Source organism: Balaenoptera borealis (assembly GCF_965194805.1).
Source record: "Balaenoptera borealis genome assembly, chromosome: 20".
In the NCBI taxonomy this organism is placed as follows: domain Eukaryota; kingdom Metazoa; phylum Chordata; class Mammalia; order Artiodactyla; family Balaenopteridae; genus Balaenoptera; species Balaenoptera borealis.
The window spans coordinates 54,118,477-54,133,834 of record NC_138879.1 but is presented as its reverse complement, the minus strand read 5'-3'; the positions used below and the strand labels follow the sequence as shown (position 1 = coordinate 54,133,834).

The following is a 15,358-nucleotide window of genomic DNA, read 5'->3' as shown; positions in this document are numbered from 1 at the left end:
TTCTCCAAAGAAAAGACTCCATTTTTTTCATACATAAGTCAATTTGTTTTTTACTTTTTTTTATTCTTTTTTATTGGAATATAGTTGCTTTACAATGTTGTTAGTTTCTGCTGTACAAAGAAGTGATTTTGGCTTTTACCTTCAAGTTCATCTTGTCCAGTGGCTTTTAAAACTGCTAATTTCTTCTCTTTGTTAATTTCAGAAGTAACGCATAATTGTTATACAAAGTTCAAACAATATAGGGATATATAAAATGAAAAGCTATATCTATATTGTTTCTCCGATCTCAAACTGTAAACAGGTTAACAATATATTTCTTCAGGCTTTTTTTTCTATACATACATACATGCATACATACTGTATATTCAGTATAAGCACACATATTTTACGTAAATGAGATCATGATACAGATAATTGCACAGCTTTTTAAAAAATTTAATATGTGTGAGACATTTTGTCATGTCAGTGTTACAGATGTTATTCTACTTTTTTAAAAACAGCTTTATGGAGGTGTGGTTGACATCGTAAATAGCACATATGTAAAGTGTATGTTTTAGTAAGCTTTGATACGTGTATACACCTGTGAAACCATCAGTACAATCCAAATAATAAACATAATCATTACTCCCAACAGTTTTCTTCATGTCTCTTTGTAAATCTTACTGTTGTCCCTCCCACATCCCCAGATAGCTGCTGATCTGCTTTCTGTTGCTACAAATTAGTTTGTTTTTTATTTTTCTGTATAAATGGAATCATACAGTATGTGCTCTTTTGTTGGGGGGAGGTGGGGTCTGGCCTCTTTATCTCAGTGTAACTATTTTAAGGTTCATCCACGTTGTTCCGTGGATTAGTATTTCATTCTCTTACATTACAGAATAGTATTCCCTTGCATAAGTTGACCACAATCTGCATATCCATTCACCTGTTGATGCATATTTTGTATTATACAAGTAAAACTGCTATGAACATTCATGTGCAAGTCTTTGGATGGACATACATTTTCATTTTTCTTAGGTAAATACCGGTGGAATGACTGAGGCGTATGTTTAACTTTTTTTTTTAAACATCTTTATTGGAATATAATTGCTTTACAATGGTGTGTTTCTGCTTTATAACAAAGTGAATCAGCTATACATATACATATATCCCCATTATGTTTAACTTTGAAAGAAACTGCCAGACTCATTTCAAAAGTGGTTGTACAATTTTACATCGCCACCAGAAGAATTTGTGTCCTAATTGCTTCAGATCTTCACCAAAGAGTGTTATAGAAAGTCTTTAATTTGAGACATTCAAGTAGGTGTGTAGTTGCATTTCATCGTGGTTTTAATATGTATTTCCCCAATGGCTGAATCTTTGCATGTGCTTATTTGTCATCAGCGTGTCTTCTTCGATGGAAATATGTGTTCAAATTGTTTACCTATTTTTAATTGGGTTGTTCGTCTTTTATTATTGAGTTTTAAGAATTTTAAAAAACATATCCTTTTATATGTTTGTCAGATATTTGTTTTAGAAATGTTTTCTCCCCATCTGTGGCTTATATTTTTGGTTTTCTTAATGTCCTTTAAAGAGCAGAGGTTCTTAATTTTAATGAAGTCCAATTAGAAATCTTTGACTATCTAAAGCCACAAAGATTTACTGCCTTTTTTTTCCTAGGAATTTTATAGTTTTAGGTTTTACAATAGGTCTATGGTCTACTTTGAATTGATTTTTTTTTTTAATATAGCAAGATATAAATAGAAATGCATTTCTTTTTTTTTCATTTGCATATCTATTTGTTCCAGCACCATTTGTGAAAGAAAGAGTATCCTTTCTCTAAATTACTTTACTGTTGTCGGAAATCAATTGACCGTATATGGTGTGGGCCTATTTCTGGACTTTCCATTCTGTTCTGTTTGTCCATTTGTTTATCTTTACATCAGTGCCACACTGTCTCCATTATTGTACCTTTGCCACAAGTCTTTAAGTTAGGTAGTATAAGTCCTCCAACTTTGTTCTTTTTCAAAATGTGACTGGCTATTCTAGATCTTTTGCATTTCCATATGAATTTCAGAATCTGCTTTTCAATTTCTACAAAAAAGCCTCATGGGCTTTTGATTGGGATTACATTGCATCTTTAATTTGGGGAGAATTGACATCTTTTTTTTTTTTTTTAACTTTTTTTGGGGTTTATTTAATTAATTAATTAATTTATGGCTGTGTTGGGTATTTGTTTCTGTGCTAGGGCTTTCTCTAGTTGTGGCAAGTGGGGGCCACTCTTCATCGCAGTGCGCGGGCCTCTCACTATCGTGGCCTCTCTTGTTGCGGAGCACAGGCTCCAGACGCGCAGGCTCAGTAATTGTGGCTCACGGGCCTAGTTGCTCTGCGGCATGTGGGATCCTCCCAGACAAGGGCTCGAACCTGTGTCCCCTGCATTGGCAGGCAGATTCTCAACCACTGCGCCACCAGGGGAGCCCCCAGAGAATTGACATCTTAACAATATTGAGTCTTCTGATCCATGAATATGGTATATCTCTCCATTTATTTAGTTCTTTCATTGTTCTCAGCAGTGCTTTGTAGTTTTCACTGTATGTCTTATACATCTTTTATCAGATTTATCCCTAAGTAGTTCATATTTTTTGTTCTCTTATTGACATTTATAAATTTCTACTTCTGATTGTGGCTAGTATATAAAAATACAATTGATTTTTGTATACTGACCTTGGATCATGCAGCCTTGCTAATAAACTCACTAATTTTTTTAATAGCTTTTGGGTAGAATCTATAGGATTTTCTATACAAATGGTCAATGCCATCTGTGGATAAAGACAGTTTTACTTTTTTTTAAAAAGACTCTTAAGAGCAGTTTTAAGTACACAGCAAAATTTAGAGGAAGGTACAGAGAGTTCCCATATAACCCCTTTCCCCACACATGCATAGTCTTCCTCCATTATCAACCACCAGAATGGTATATTTGTTATGATTAATTAACCTACATAGATATCCTAATCACCCAAAGTCCATAGTTGATCTTAGGGTTCACTGTTGGTGTTGTGCATTCTATGGTTTGGACAAATATAAAATGACATATCCTTCATTACAATATCATACAGAGTATTTCCACTTCCCTAAAAATCTTCTGTGCCCTGCCTGTTTCTCTCCCTCCTCCCTCAACCCTTGGCAACCTCTGATCTTTTTACCATTTCCATTGTTTTGCCTTTTCCAGAATATCAGTAGTTGGAATAATACAGTATGTAGACTTCAGATTGGCTTCTTTCACTTAGTAGTATGTGTTTAAGGTTCTTCCATGCCTTTTCAAGGCTTGATAGCTAACTTCTTTTTAGCACTGAATAATATTCCACTCTCCGCTTGTACCAAGTTTGTTTATCCATTCACCTTCTGAAAGACATCTTGATTGTTTCCATATTTGGGCAGTTATGAAAAAGCTGCTATAAACATCTGTGTGCAGGTTCTTGTGTACATGTAATTTACCAACTCTTTGGATAAATACCAAGGAGTGCAATTGCTAGATCACATGGTAAGAATGTTTAGTTTTATAAGAAACCACCAAATTGTCTTCGAAAGTGACTGTACCACTTTTCATCCCCACCAGTGATGAATTGAGAGTTCCTATTGCTCCGCATCCTGTCAAATTCTGACAGCATTTGTTGTTGTCAGTTTCCAGGGTTTGGTCATTCTAATAGATGTGTAGTGGTATCTCTTGTTTTAATTTGCATTTCCCTCATGACTTATGACGTGGAGCATCTTTTCATATGCTTATTTGCCATCTGTATGTTGTCTTTGGTGAGGTATCTCTTAAGACCTTTGGTCCATTAAGAGTTCTTTGTATGTTTTAGGTGACAGTTCTTTTATTAGATGTTTCTTGCAAATATTTTCTCCCAGTCTATGACTTGCCTTCTCATTTCCTTGATAGTATCTTTCACAGAGCAGAAGATTTTAATTTTAATGGAGTCCAGCTTATCAATTATTTCTTTCATGGATTGTACCTTTGGTTTTGTATCCGAAAGTCATTGCCAGACTTCTCGTTTCCTGTTCTGCCTGTAATGGACCTTGGAAGTCACCACTCCATCCTAAAAATCAGTAATATAATAAGCTGAACAGACTGAAAAAGTCACCAACTCTTCTTGGATCTGTAAGAGAGGAGGACACAGGGCAAATCACTTCCTGCAAGATTGGAGAGACAGGAGAATACAGGGAGTCACAGCTTGCTGGAGCAGAGACTTCTGAGCAGAAACCAGTGTGAGAACCAGCTGGGTAGGAAAATCTGAACTGTAATTGGTGAGTTGCTGGAGGCTCAGTGTGGACAAATCTGAGAATTAAAAACTCCAGGGGACCCAGTCATAGTGGGGTCCTCACAATTTTGTGAGATTCACCTCTAGGAGGTCTACCAGGTTCTCACAGTAAATACCAGAGAAAAATCCCCTCCCGTTTCTGGCAGAGAGAGGGGAAAAGGAACCATTTTGGAATATGCTAGAGCACTCTGTTCTTCTTAACAAGGTTTCATCCTCAGGAGAAACTACTTAACCAGGACCTAACTTGCTAGATTATATCAGTCTGACTGACCTGGGGGAAAGGAAATGCCTTAACTCTAGCCCACTAGCCATCCTGTCCCACCTAAGTGGCAAGGGGAGGAAAAAACGTTGAAACACTTGTGACGTTCACAGCCCAGAGACATAGACTCACTAAAGACTGGGACCTAATGATAGGACTGTAGAACACTCCCTTAATGCCCACACTTTACCACCACCTTTTACTAAAGGTCTTTTTACAGCAGTTCATTTTACCACATACATCCTGTCTAATAAGAAGAAATTACAAGGCACACCAAAAGGCAAAAAAACATAATTTGAGGAGACAGAGCAAGCATCAGATCCAGACATGCCAGGAATGTTGGAATTATCAGACCAGGAATTTAAAACAATGATTAAGATGCTCAGGATTCTGATAGATAAAGTAGTAGATAGCATTGAAGAACAGATGGGTAATGGAAGTAGAGAGAAGGAGCCAAAAAGAAATGCTAGAGGTCAAAAACACTGTAACAAATGAAGAATCCCTTTGATGGTCTTATTAGTAGACTAGACATGGCTGAGGAAAGAATCTCTGAGCTTGAGGATATCTCAATAGAAACCTCAAAAAGTGAAAAGCAATAAGAACAAAGATTGATATAAAACAGAACAAAATATCCAAGGACATTGGGACAACTGCAAAAGGTGTAGCAGATGTGTAATGGGAATACCAGAAGGAGAAGAGAGAGAAAAAAAACAAAAAATATTTGAAAAAGTGGCTGAGAATTTCCCCCAGGTTAATGGCAGACACCAAACCACAGAGTTAGGAAGCTCAGAACACCAAGCAGGATAAATACCAAAAAAATTACACCTAGGCATATCATTTTCAAAGTACAGAAAATCACAAAGATAAAAAAAAATCCAAAAGAATCTAGAAGTAAAACAACACAAAACAAAAAAGAACCCCTCACTTCTAGGAGAACAAATGTAAAAATGACATCTGACTTCTCAGAAGCCATGCAAGCAAGAAGAAAGTGGAATGAAATCTTTAAAGCGCTGCCAAAAAAACCCTCCAAAACAAACAATCTCACCAATCTAGAATTCTGTACCTTGTGAAATTATCCCTCATAACTGAAGGAGAAATACTTTCTTAGACATATGAAAATTGAGGAAATTTGCCAGTAAACCTGCCTTGCAAAAATGGTTCAAAGGTTATTTAGAGAGAAGGAAAATAACATAGATTAGAAACTTTCTACATAAAAGAGCATGAAGAAGGAATGAAGTGATAAGAAAAAAGTCATTGCCATACTCAAGGTCATCTAGGTTCTCTCCTATGTAATCTTCTAGTAGTTTTATAGGTTTGTTTTACATTTAGATTTATGATTATTTTGAATTTTTGTCAAGAATGTAGGGTCTAGATTCATTTTTTCGCATGTGAATGTCAAGTTGTTCCAGCACCATTTGTTGAAAGACTGTCTTTACTTCATTGTATTTTCTTTGCTGTTTTATCAAAGATTGTTGACTGTATTTATAAGGGTCTGTTTCTCGGCTCTCTGTTCTGTTCCATTGACCAGTACCACACTGTTTTGATTACTATAGCTTTATAGTAAATCTTGAAGTCGAGTAGTGTCAGTCTTCTAACTTTGTTCTTCTTCAATATTGTGTAAGCTCTTCTGGGTCTTTTGTCTCTCCATATCAATTTTAGGATCAGTTTGTTGATAGCCACAAAATAACTTGCTGGGATTTTGATTGAAATTGTGTTGAGTCTATAGATCAAATTGGGAAGAACTGATACCTTGACAATATTGAGTCTTTCTATCCATGAATATGGAATATTTCTCTATTTATCTAGTTCTTCTTTGCTTCCATTCATCAGTTTTGTAGTTTTTTTCATTTAAATCTTGTACATATTTTGTTTGATTTATACCTAAGTGTTTCACTTTTGGGGGTGCTAATGTAAGTGGTATTGTGTTTTTAATTTCAAATTCCACCCATTCACTGCTGGTATATAGGGAAGAGATTGACTTTTGTATATTAGCCTTGTATCCTGCAACCTTGCTATAATGGCGTTTTAGTTCCTGGAGATTTGTCAGTTCTTTTGGATTTTTTACTTAGGTGATCATATAACCTGTAAATGAAGTTTTCTTTCTTTTTTCCCAATCTGTATGCCTTTTCTTTTCAGATTGCATTAGCTAGAACTTCTAGTACAATGCTGGAAAGAAGTGACGAGAAGGGACATCCTTGTCTTTTACCTGACCTTAGTGGGAAAGCTTTGAGTTTCATATCATTAAGTATGTTGTTAGCTGTGGGGTTGGTTTTTTTTTTTTTTTTTTTTTTTTTTTGGCTGCATTGGGTCTTTGTTGCTGTGCACGGGCTTTCTCTAGTTGTGGCGCGAGTGGGGGCTACTCTTCGTTGCAGTGTGCGTGCTTCTCATTGAAGTGGCTTCTTGTGGATCGTGGGCTCTAGGCACGTGGGCTTCAGTAGTTGTGGCGTGAGGGCTCAGTAGTTGTGGCTCACAGGCTCTAGAGCGCAGGCTCAGTAGTTGTGGTGCATGGGCTTAGTTGCTCCACGGCATGTGAGATCTTCCCGGACCAGGGCTTGAACCCGTGTCCCCTGCATTGGTAGGCGGATTCTTAACCACTGTGCCACAAGGGAAGTCCAGCTGTGGGGGTTTTGTAGATATGAAGTTGAGGAACTTCCTCTCTATTCCTAGTTTACTGAGAGTTTTTATTAGTGACGGACGTTGGATTTTGTCTGATATGTTTTCTGCATCTGGTGATATGATCATGTGATTTTTCTTGTTTATCCTGAAATCCTATGTGTTGGTCTGTGGTTTCACCCATTAGCTGTTCGTAAACAATGCATCTGTATCCTAAAAAGCACCACATGTCATAGCTGATGGTTGATGGGGAAACTCCTTTGATGTGGTGCAATTTTGATGAGATGATTGTGGAGACATGAGGATGCCCTAATGACACTGATTTGTCATGGTTGCAGCATTTGAACTTGTATAAAAAGGAAATCTGTAAGTCTATAACCTGGCAACGTTTTATAACCCTGTATATTAAAGATGGCTTTCTCATAAAATCCAGAACCACACAGCCCTATGGGCAAACACTCGTGATGTTTGTGCCTGTGTTTTTAAAGGTGCTGTGATGGACAGTTGGCATGCCAGGGTTCGAGAAGAGTGGATGGTTTGAAGTGCTTGCATATACCTGTGCAAAATCAACTGGCTGCCTCTGTTCCTATTTTACTGTAAATTTTATGGTACTGTTTCTGTTGCATCCTCCAGGGAGCTTCTCTGTAGACAAACACCCCCCCCCCCCCGCCCCACTGCCCCCACAAGTGGTGGAGATGCTGGTGTCTGAGTTTCCTGGTGTATCCAGGAAATCATTTTAAATCAACTCTTCTCCAATAAAAATTAATTTTAAAGAGTTGCCAGAAATGAAAAAGTGGACATCACTACTATTTACAATGATGTGTTTCAGCTTACTTTTTCATTTCTGATATTAGTTGTTTGTGTCCTTTCTTTTTTTTCATAGTTGGCCTGACTAGAGGCTTATTGAACTTATTGATCTTTTCAGAGAACCAGCTTTGGTTTCATTGATTGATTGATTGATTATTTATTTATTTATTTTTGGCTGTGTTGGATCTTCGTTTCTGTGCGAGGCCTTTCTCTAGTTGCGGCAAGCGGGGGCCACTCGTCATCGTGGTGCGTGGGCCTCTCACTATCGCGGCCTCTCTTGTTGCGGAGCACAGGCTCCAGACGTGCAGGCTCAGTAGTTGTGGCTCACGGGCCTATTTGCTCTGCGGCATGTGGGATCTTCCCGGACCAGGGCTCAAACCCGTGTCCCCTGCATTTGCAGGCAGACTCTCAACCACTGTGCCACCAGGGAAGCCCTCATTGATTTTTTTCTCTCTTGATTTCCTGTTTTCAGTGTCATTGATTTCTGCTCTAATTCTTAATATTTCTTTCCTTCTGCTTATTTTGGATTTAATTTGCTCTTCTTTTTCTAGTTTCCTGAGGTGGAAACTTAGACTATTGATCTTAGATCTTTCTTCTTGTCTAATATATGCATTTGCTGCTATAAATTCTCCTCTATGCAGTGCTTTTGTTGTATCATAAATTTTGGTAAGTTGTGTTTTCATTTTCATTTAGTTCAAAATATTTTTAAAGTTCTTTTGAGACTTCTTTGATCATGTGTTATTTAGAAATATATTGTTTAATGTCTACATATTTGGGGATTTTCCAGCTATCTTTCTGTTGTTGATTTCTAGTTCAATTCCATTGTATTCCAAGAGCAGAACTGTATGATTTCTGTTCTTTTAAATTTAAAGTATGTTTTATGGCCAAGAATGTGGTCTATCTTGGTGAATGTTCCATGTGAGCTTGAGAAAAATGTGTATTCTGCTGTTGTTGGATAAAACAGTCTGTAGATGTCCATTACATCCAGTTGATTGATAGTGGTGTTGAGTTTAACTATGCCTGCTAGATGTGTCCATTTCTGATAGAGGGATGTAGAAGTCTCCAACTATGATAGTGGATTTATCTCTTCCTCCTTGCATCTCTCTGTTTTTCATCTCATGTAGTTTGCTCTGTTAGGTGCACACACATTAAGGATTGTTATGTCATTTTGGAGAATTGACCCCCTTATCATTATGTAATAATCTTTACCCCTGATAACTTTACTTGCTTTGAAGTCTGCTCTGTCTGAAATTAATATGACAACTCCTGCTTTCTTTTGATGACTGTTAGTATGGTTTATCTTTCTCCATCCACTTACTTTTTTTTTTTTAATAGTTAAGAGAATTTATTCTAATAGCTGTAATTACAGTGCTTGTCTGTCGAAATGAAAACTGAAAACAAGTGTACAAAACTGATTACTAATTGTGTATTGAAAGCAGTAAGAGGTTCGGAGCAGGCAAGCAAGGAGACTGCAGGGCTCCTGCTCCAAACAGAGCGTTCCAAACAAAGTGCCCATGCTGACCCAAGAAAAGCTGGGGTTCCTCCAAGGGGTCTGACAGCAGTGGGTGCAGCCTCCAGCCCATCTCCCGGGCGGCCATGTAAGCACAAGTGCTATGTGGTGTGGGATGACCCGAGACAGAGCAAATCACAGGGACCTTACAGAATGGATCATGGCTGGTTCTGCCCCATTTCACATTCCCAACAGGAGGTAGACCACCGGTGGACTGAATTCAGGCCATTACTGCAGAACCTACACTAGGCACATTTCTCCCTTCTGTGTGTTCAAGTGTTCTCCTTATCTTGTAACTATTTTAAAAAAAATGCACCGAGTTTGGGTTAAAAACCAACCACCAGAATGGATCTCAACACAGATCTAAAGCCCAAGAGGAGGAGCACCCGGCTCATCCGAAACGGCGACTCCTGGATGACCTGTGTGCCTAAGATCCCTTCTCAGTACTAAACAGTGGGTTGGATTTCTTTTTACAAAAAAAAGCTGAGTACTATTGCATAGGAGTACCAGAAGCTGCCTCATTGGAAACAAAAACTATTTACATTAAATAAAAACCCAGTTGCAGGCAGCGTCTGCACATTTACAGCCTGGTGAAGCACACTGTGACCGACCATGGAGACAGCTTCTGGCACTCACACCCCAGGGGCGCATTTGCCACATGAGAGTAAAGCGAGGGTAGGAGGAGGGAGTGAATGGGGAGGAGAGAGGAGTCCAGCTCACTTCTGGTTCTGGAGCCGATCGGACAGCCGGTCCAGTCCCTCATAGAGCCCATCCCTGCTGGTGGCACGGGTGGCCTGAATGTACCAGTTCCTGTGCCTCAGAGTGTAGACCCAGCTTGTCCGTGACCTCCGCTGCATTCGTGGCATTGGGGAGGTCCTGTTTGTTAGCCAGCATGAGCAGAACAGTGTCCCTGAGCTCGTCGTCTGCCAGCATCCTCATAAGCTCCTCTCGGGCCTCATTCACACGCTCTCTGTCTTTGCTGTGCACCACAAAGGTGAGACCTTGTGTGTTCTGGAAGTAGTGGCACACAGAGGCTGGATCTTGCCCTGGCCGCCCACGTCCCACACAGTGAAGCTGATGTGCTTGTATTCCACGGTTTCCACGTTGAAGCCTGTAGTGGGCGTGGTGGTCACGATTTCACCCGGCTTCACTTTGTACGGGATGGTGGTCTTTCCTGCAGCATCTAGGCCCACGATGAGAATGGGTGTTTCTTTTTTGCCAAAAAGGCCCTTGGAAGAGGTTTGCAAAGATACGCCCTGTGCTGTAGACTGGTGGGAGCAGCCCTGGGCACAGAAACCCTCGGCGGCCGCGGCACAGCTGCTGCTCGAAGGCAGGCGTTGGTTTCGCTCCCACTCCATCCATTTACTTTTAATCCATATATTTCTTTACATTCAAAGTGAGGTTCTTATAGACCACATATAGTTGACTCTTGTGTTTTGATCCACTCTGTCTTTGTCTTTTAATTGGTGTAGTTTTACTTCTTCATTTCAATCTAGATGCCTTTTATTTTTCTTTCTTGCCTTATTACACTTGCTACAACCTCCAATACAATGTAGGAATTATGAGAGCAGACATTCTTGCCTTGTTTCTAATCTTATGGAGGAAATATTCATTTGAAAGCCAGATGTGAGTTTTTCTTTGTTCAGTTACTTAGATATTTCTTTCTAAAAATATTCTTGAGTTTTTTTTTTTTGTTTTTTTTTTTTTTTTGCTGGGATGCAGTTATTTGGGTCTTGCTTTGTCAGGTGGACCAGAGCAGTGTTTATTTTAGAGTAAGGGTCAGCAAACCATGACCTATGGGCCACATCTGGCCCACCACCTGTTTTTGTATGGTCTGCAAGGTAAAAATGGCTTTTCCATTTTTAAATGGTTGAAAAGAGTCAATATTTCATGACTTGTAAAGGCTGTATAATATTCAAAGTTTAGTGTCCATAAATAAAGTTTTATGGAAACACAACCATGCTCGTTCATTTGTTTATTAGTTATGGATGCTTTCCTGTGACAATGGCAGGGTTGGGTAGCTGCAGTGGAGACCATATGAACCAGAAAGCCTGAAATATTTGCTATCTGGCCCTTTATAGAAAATGTTTGCAGACTCCAGTCAAGAGGTGATTTCCCTCACTCCTGTGCCAGAGCCATTCTGCATACCCTCTCTGATGCCCTTTGAATTATGAGGTGACCTGGTGGGTAGGGGTAGGAATTATGTGTGCAATTCCTGTGAGCTCAGAGAGTTATTCCTTCTAAGGCTTTCAGGTGGTTCTTTCCCCAGCCTTAATTTCCTCACCCATGTGCCCTGATCAACACTCACCTGAAGTCTCAGGGTGGACCCTGTGCAAATATCCAGCATTTTCTCTCTGTGCAGCTCTCTGGTACTGTGCCCTACGTACTGTAGCCACCTGGACCTGTTTTTTGGATTCTTCTCAATTCGGGGAGACTGCTGGGCTCTACCTGGGATCTGGCTTCCCCACACCATAGCCTGGGAACTCTCTCAAGGCGATGGTGTGGGGCAGAGAGCTTATCTCATCTGTTTCCCATGTCTCGGGGACCACTGTCCTTCATTTCCTGATGTCTGTGTCTTGAAACTGTTGTTTTATATATTTTGCCTGTGGTTTTGTGTTTTGTTTTCCAGTTGTTTGGGGCCAGAAGTAAATCTGGTGCCTGTCAGTCCCTCTTGGCCAGAAGCAGAAGTCTAACTCTGTTTTGAACTCCCTTTTCACAGTGAAATTATCTGGTGAATGAAGTACTGTTCCTCCCGTGTCACTTTAACTCTATATATTTCACCCGTTTTCTGAAGTAAAGTGAAGAAATTAAGAACAAGGCAGATTTTACTTTTCAGGATTCATGGTTCCTGAAAGGAATGTCTTACTAGCCAATACTAATGAATTTTCTGGGCATTGTTGCTTTTTGCCAAGAAAAACTGTTTTCAGTCAGGAAAAGTTATCCCTGCCCCTGAGGAGGTGCCTCATTCAGAGATTGCTGTAGGCTAGGTGTCAGAGGACACTGCGTGCAAGTGTTTGTATTGTCTCCAAAACCGAGAGCACCCTTATTGAGATGCCCCCCCTTTGGAAGCTGGCTGGCTTTTGGGGTTCGGTGGGGGTGGGGTAAAAGAATGGAGGAGAGGAGCAGCATATATTATAGGTCAGGATGTTTTTCTACTCTTTGTGTTTTGAAATGCTCTATCCCCCCCCCCCCCCCACCGCCTTGATTTCTTAGCAAGCTGTTTTTCAAGGATAAACACAAAAATGGAAGTCATCTTTACACGAAACCCTCATTAATCTTTTCTCTGCACCAGGAACCTTGGTGATGCGCTGAGGTTACCATGGCTTTGCTTCCTGGCCAGGTCCCGCACTGGAAAAAAAATACACAACCACAAAGGGTTGCTTCTAACTTCCTTTTGCCTGTGGAATCTGTTAGCCTTTCTGTACTTTCGTTGACCTTTAGAAAACACTTGGAAAGTCATCCTGTATAACAGTTTTTTGGTAGAGCTTAGACTCGAGGCAATGAATGCCTTCCTTCCCTGACCCGGAAGCTAGGCCTCGTTACAGCCAGTTAGCCGGCCTCAGCTTCTGTGCTACCTAAGCCATAATTTGAGGCGCGAATGGACGTTCAGCAGAAGATGGGTGAGGTGATGACAATAACTGGATCACCTCAAAAATCCCTGTGAGAGGGAATTCCCTGGCGGTCCGGTGGTGAGGACCTGGCGCTTCCACTGCTGGGGCCTGGGTTCGATCCCTGGTCGGGGAACTAAGATCCCGTAAGCAGTGCGTTGCGGCCAAAAAAAAAAAAAAAAATCCCTGCACTAAAACAAGGGAAGGTGCTTTTTTGGTCAGTATAGACCCTTGTTTCTGAGTCAGATGGCGGGTGGCAAACATTGGAGGATTGCTCTACCTCTACCCAGGAGGTCGCTGTTGCTGGGGCTTCTTAATTAGCTCCAACTATTCTTACCATAGTCTATAGACGTTCTTTCTGGATTCTAGCAGAAAGTTGTGCGTTAGTTCTGGGTTTCTGTGTTCTTAGGTCTCTAAGTATTTTCATAGAAATAGCGTTGGGGCAGGTGGCCGGCTGGGCTGTGTTGTACCCTGGCACATCTAAGCAACTCATCTTTGAACACTTGCAATCATAACCTCACAGGTTTTTCAAGATAACCTTTCTTGCAGCTGTCACCTACACCAAGATTCCTTCCCCCCAGATCTTAAAAACATCTGTTCCTAGAACTTGCTCTAAGAGTCTTTCCAATGTAGTGATTATCTTTACCCAGTGTGACCTCATCTACTTCCCCTTCTTCAAGGAGAGCTCCTATATATCAAATGTGGGAATTTCCATCGCTCCTCTCTGGGCACTGGACAACACAGCATCAGCTACTTTTTCTATTACCTAAACTCAGAGAGCTGTCTAGTATTAACGAGAAGTCCTTCCATATGTACGTAGCAGAGACTGTATTTCTTCCTTCTACAGACCTAGAGGGTCTTCTGTGGTCATTCCTTTGGTGTGGATCACCAAAGCAAATGGAGAAACCCTCCATTTAAACTAGGCCCGTTTAAACACCTTTATTAAATACTTGCTCTGTACCACCAGTTGGGCTCTGAACCAGTTGGGCAAAACCATAGGAAAGGAAGACACAGCCCCAGCCCTTGCAGCTCTTGTCATGTGCTCAGTCGGGGGCCTGAGGTTGCAGTTCTTAAGAATGTTCCTTGGTTTTATTTACTTGTTAAAATGTTGGTAACTTGGTGCTTTTGACAGCTTCAAACATATGAAAGTAGAGAAAGTAAGATAATGATTCCGTCTTACCCATCACTTGTTTCAGCAATTATCAACCCATAGCCCATCTCGTCTCATCTATATGTCTACCCACCTACCCATCCCTGGATTGTTTTTGAAGCAAATCCTAGACATTGTACAGTTTCATTGGTGAATATTCCAGAATATAACTCTAAAGCATGCCTGCAAAAGATAAGGACTGTTTTTAAAAAACAGAAACATAACCACCATGCCATTATTACCCTTAATAAGTTAACAATTCTTAATCTGAACACCGACTGGATATTTGATTTCCCTGATTGTCCCATGATGGGTTTTTTTTTCAGGTTCAATTCAGGATCTGAATATGGTCTGTACATTGCAGCTAATTTGTTATGTCCCTTAAGTTTCTTTAGTAGGTAGGTGCCTTTGCCAACTCTTTTTTTCTTTGCTGTTTCTTTGACGAAACAAGGACATTTGCCCTATAGTTTCCCACTATCTAGAATTGCTATTTGTATCCACACACATTGTTTAATGTGTTCCTCTGTCCCACATATTTTCTGTAAATTGGTAGTTAGATTTAGTGGCTTGATCAGAATGACGTCTGTTACTTTCGGTAAGAATATATTATGATGACTGTCCCTTTATTTTTAATCTACAGCCACCAGATTGTCCTCCCACAATTACATGGTATTTAGTTAGAAGATGGTTTTTCTGCATGTCTTAAGATAGGAAGTAGTCAAACACCTAACTATTCTGAAGCGATTTTTCAAAAAATGATTGTATTTGTTTTCTACTGCTGCTATAATAAATTAGCACAGACTTAGGGACTTAAAATACAAGTTTATTATCTTATAGTTCTGTAGCTCAGAAGTTCAGTACAGATGCTACTGGGCTACGATCAAGGTGTTGGCAGGGCTGGGTTCTCTTCTGGAGGCTCCAGGGGAGAATTCATTCCCTTGCCTTTTCCAGCTTTTAGAGGCTACCACATCTCTTGGCTCCTGGACACCTTCTTTAGTCTTCAATGCCAGCAAGTTGCATCTCTCTGACCCTTCTTCATGCCTCCCTCTGACCACAGCTGGGAAAGATTCTTTGTTTTTAAGGACTCATGTGATTAAACCGGGCCCACCTGGATAATCC

The 15,358-nt window shown here is 40.1% G+C and overlaps 1 protein-coding gene and 1 pseudogene across 7 annotated transcripts in view; one reads left to right on the top strand and one right to left on the bottom strand.

The window, feature by feature from the left end:
* The window catches only part of STX8 (syntaxin 8), a 252,938-nt gene that overhangs the window by 46,234 nt on the left and 191,346 nt on the right, over nt 1-15,358 (top strand). The gene's annotated exons all lie outside the window — the stretch shown is intronic.
* LOC309618720 (ADP-ribosylation factor 1 pseudogene) lies at nt 9,426-14,006 on the bottom strand (annotated as a pseudogene). The gene has a single exon. The product of its transcript is annotated as an ADP-ribosylation factor 1 pseudogene (transcript).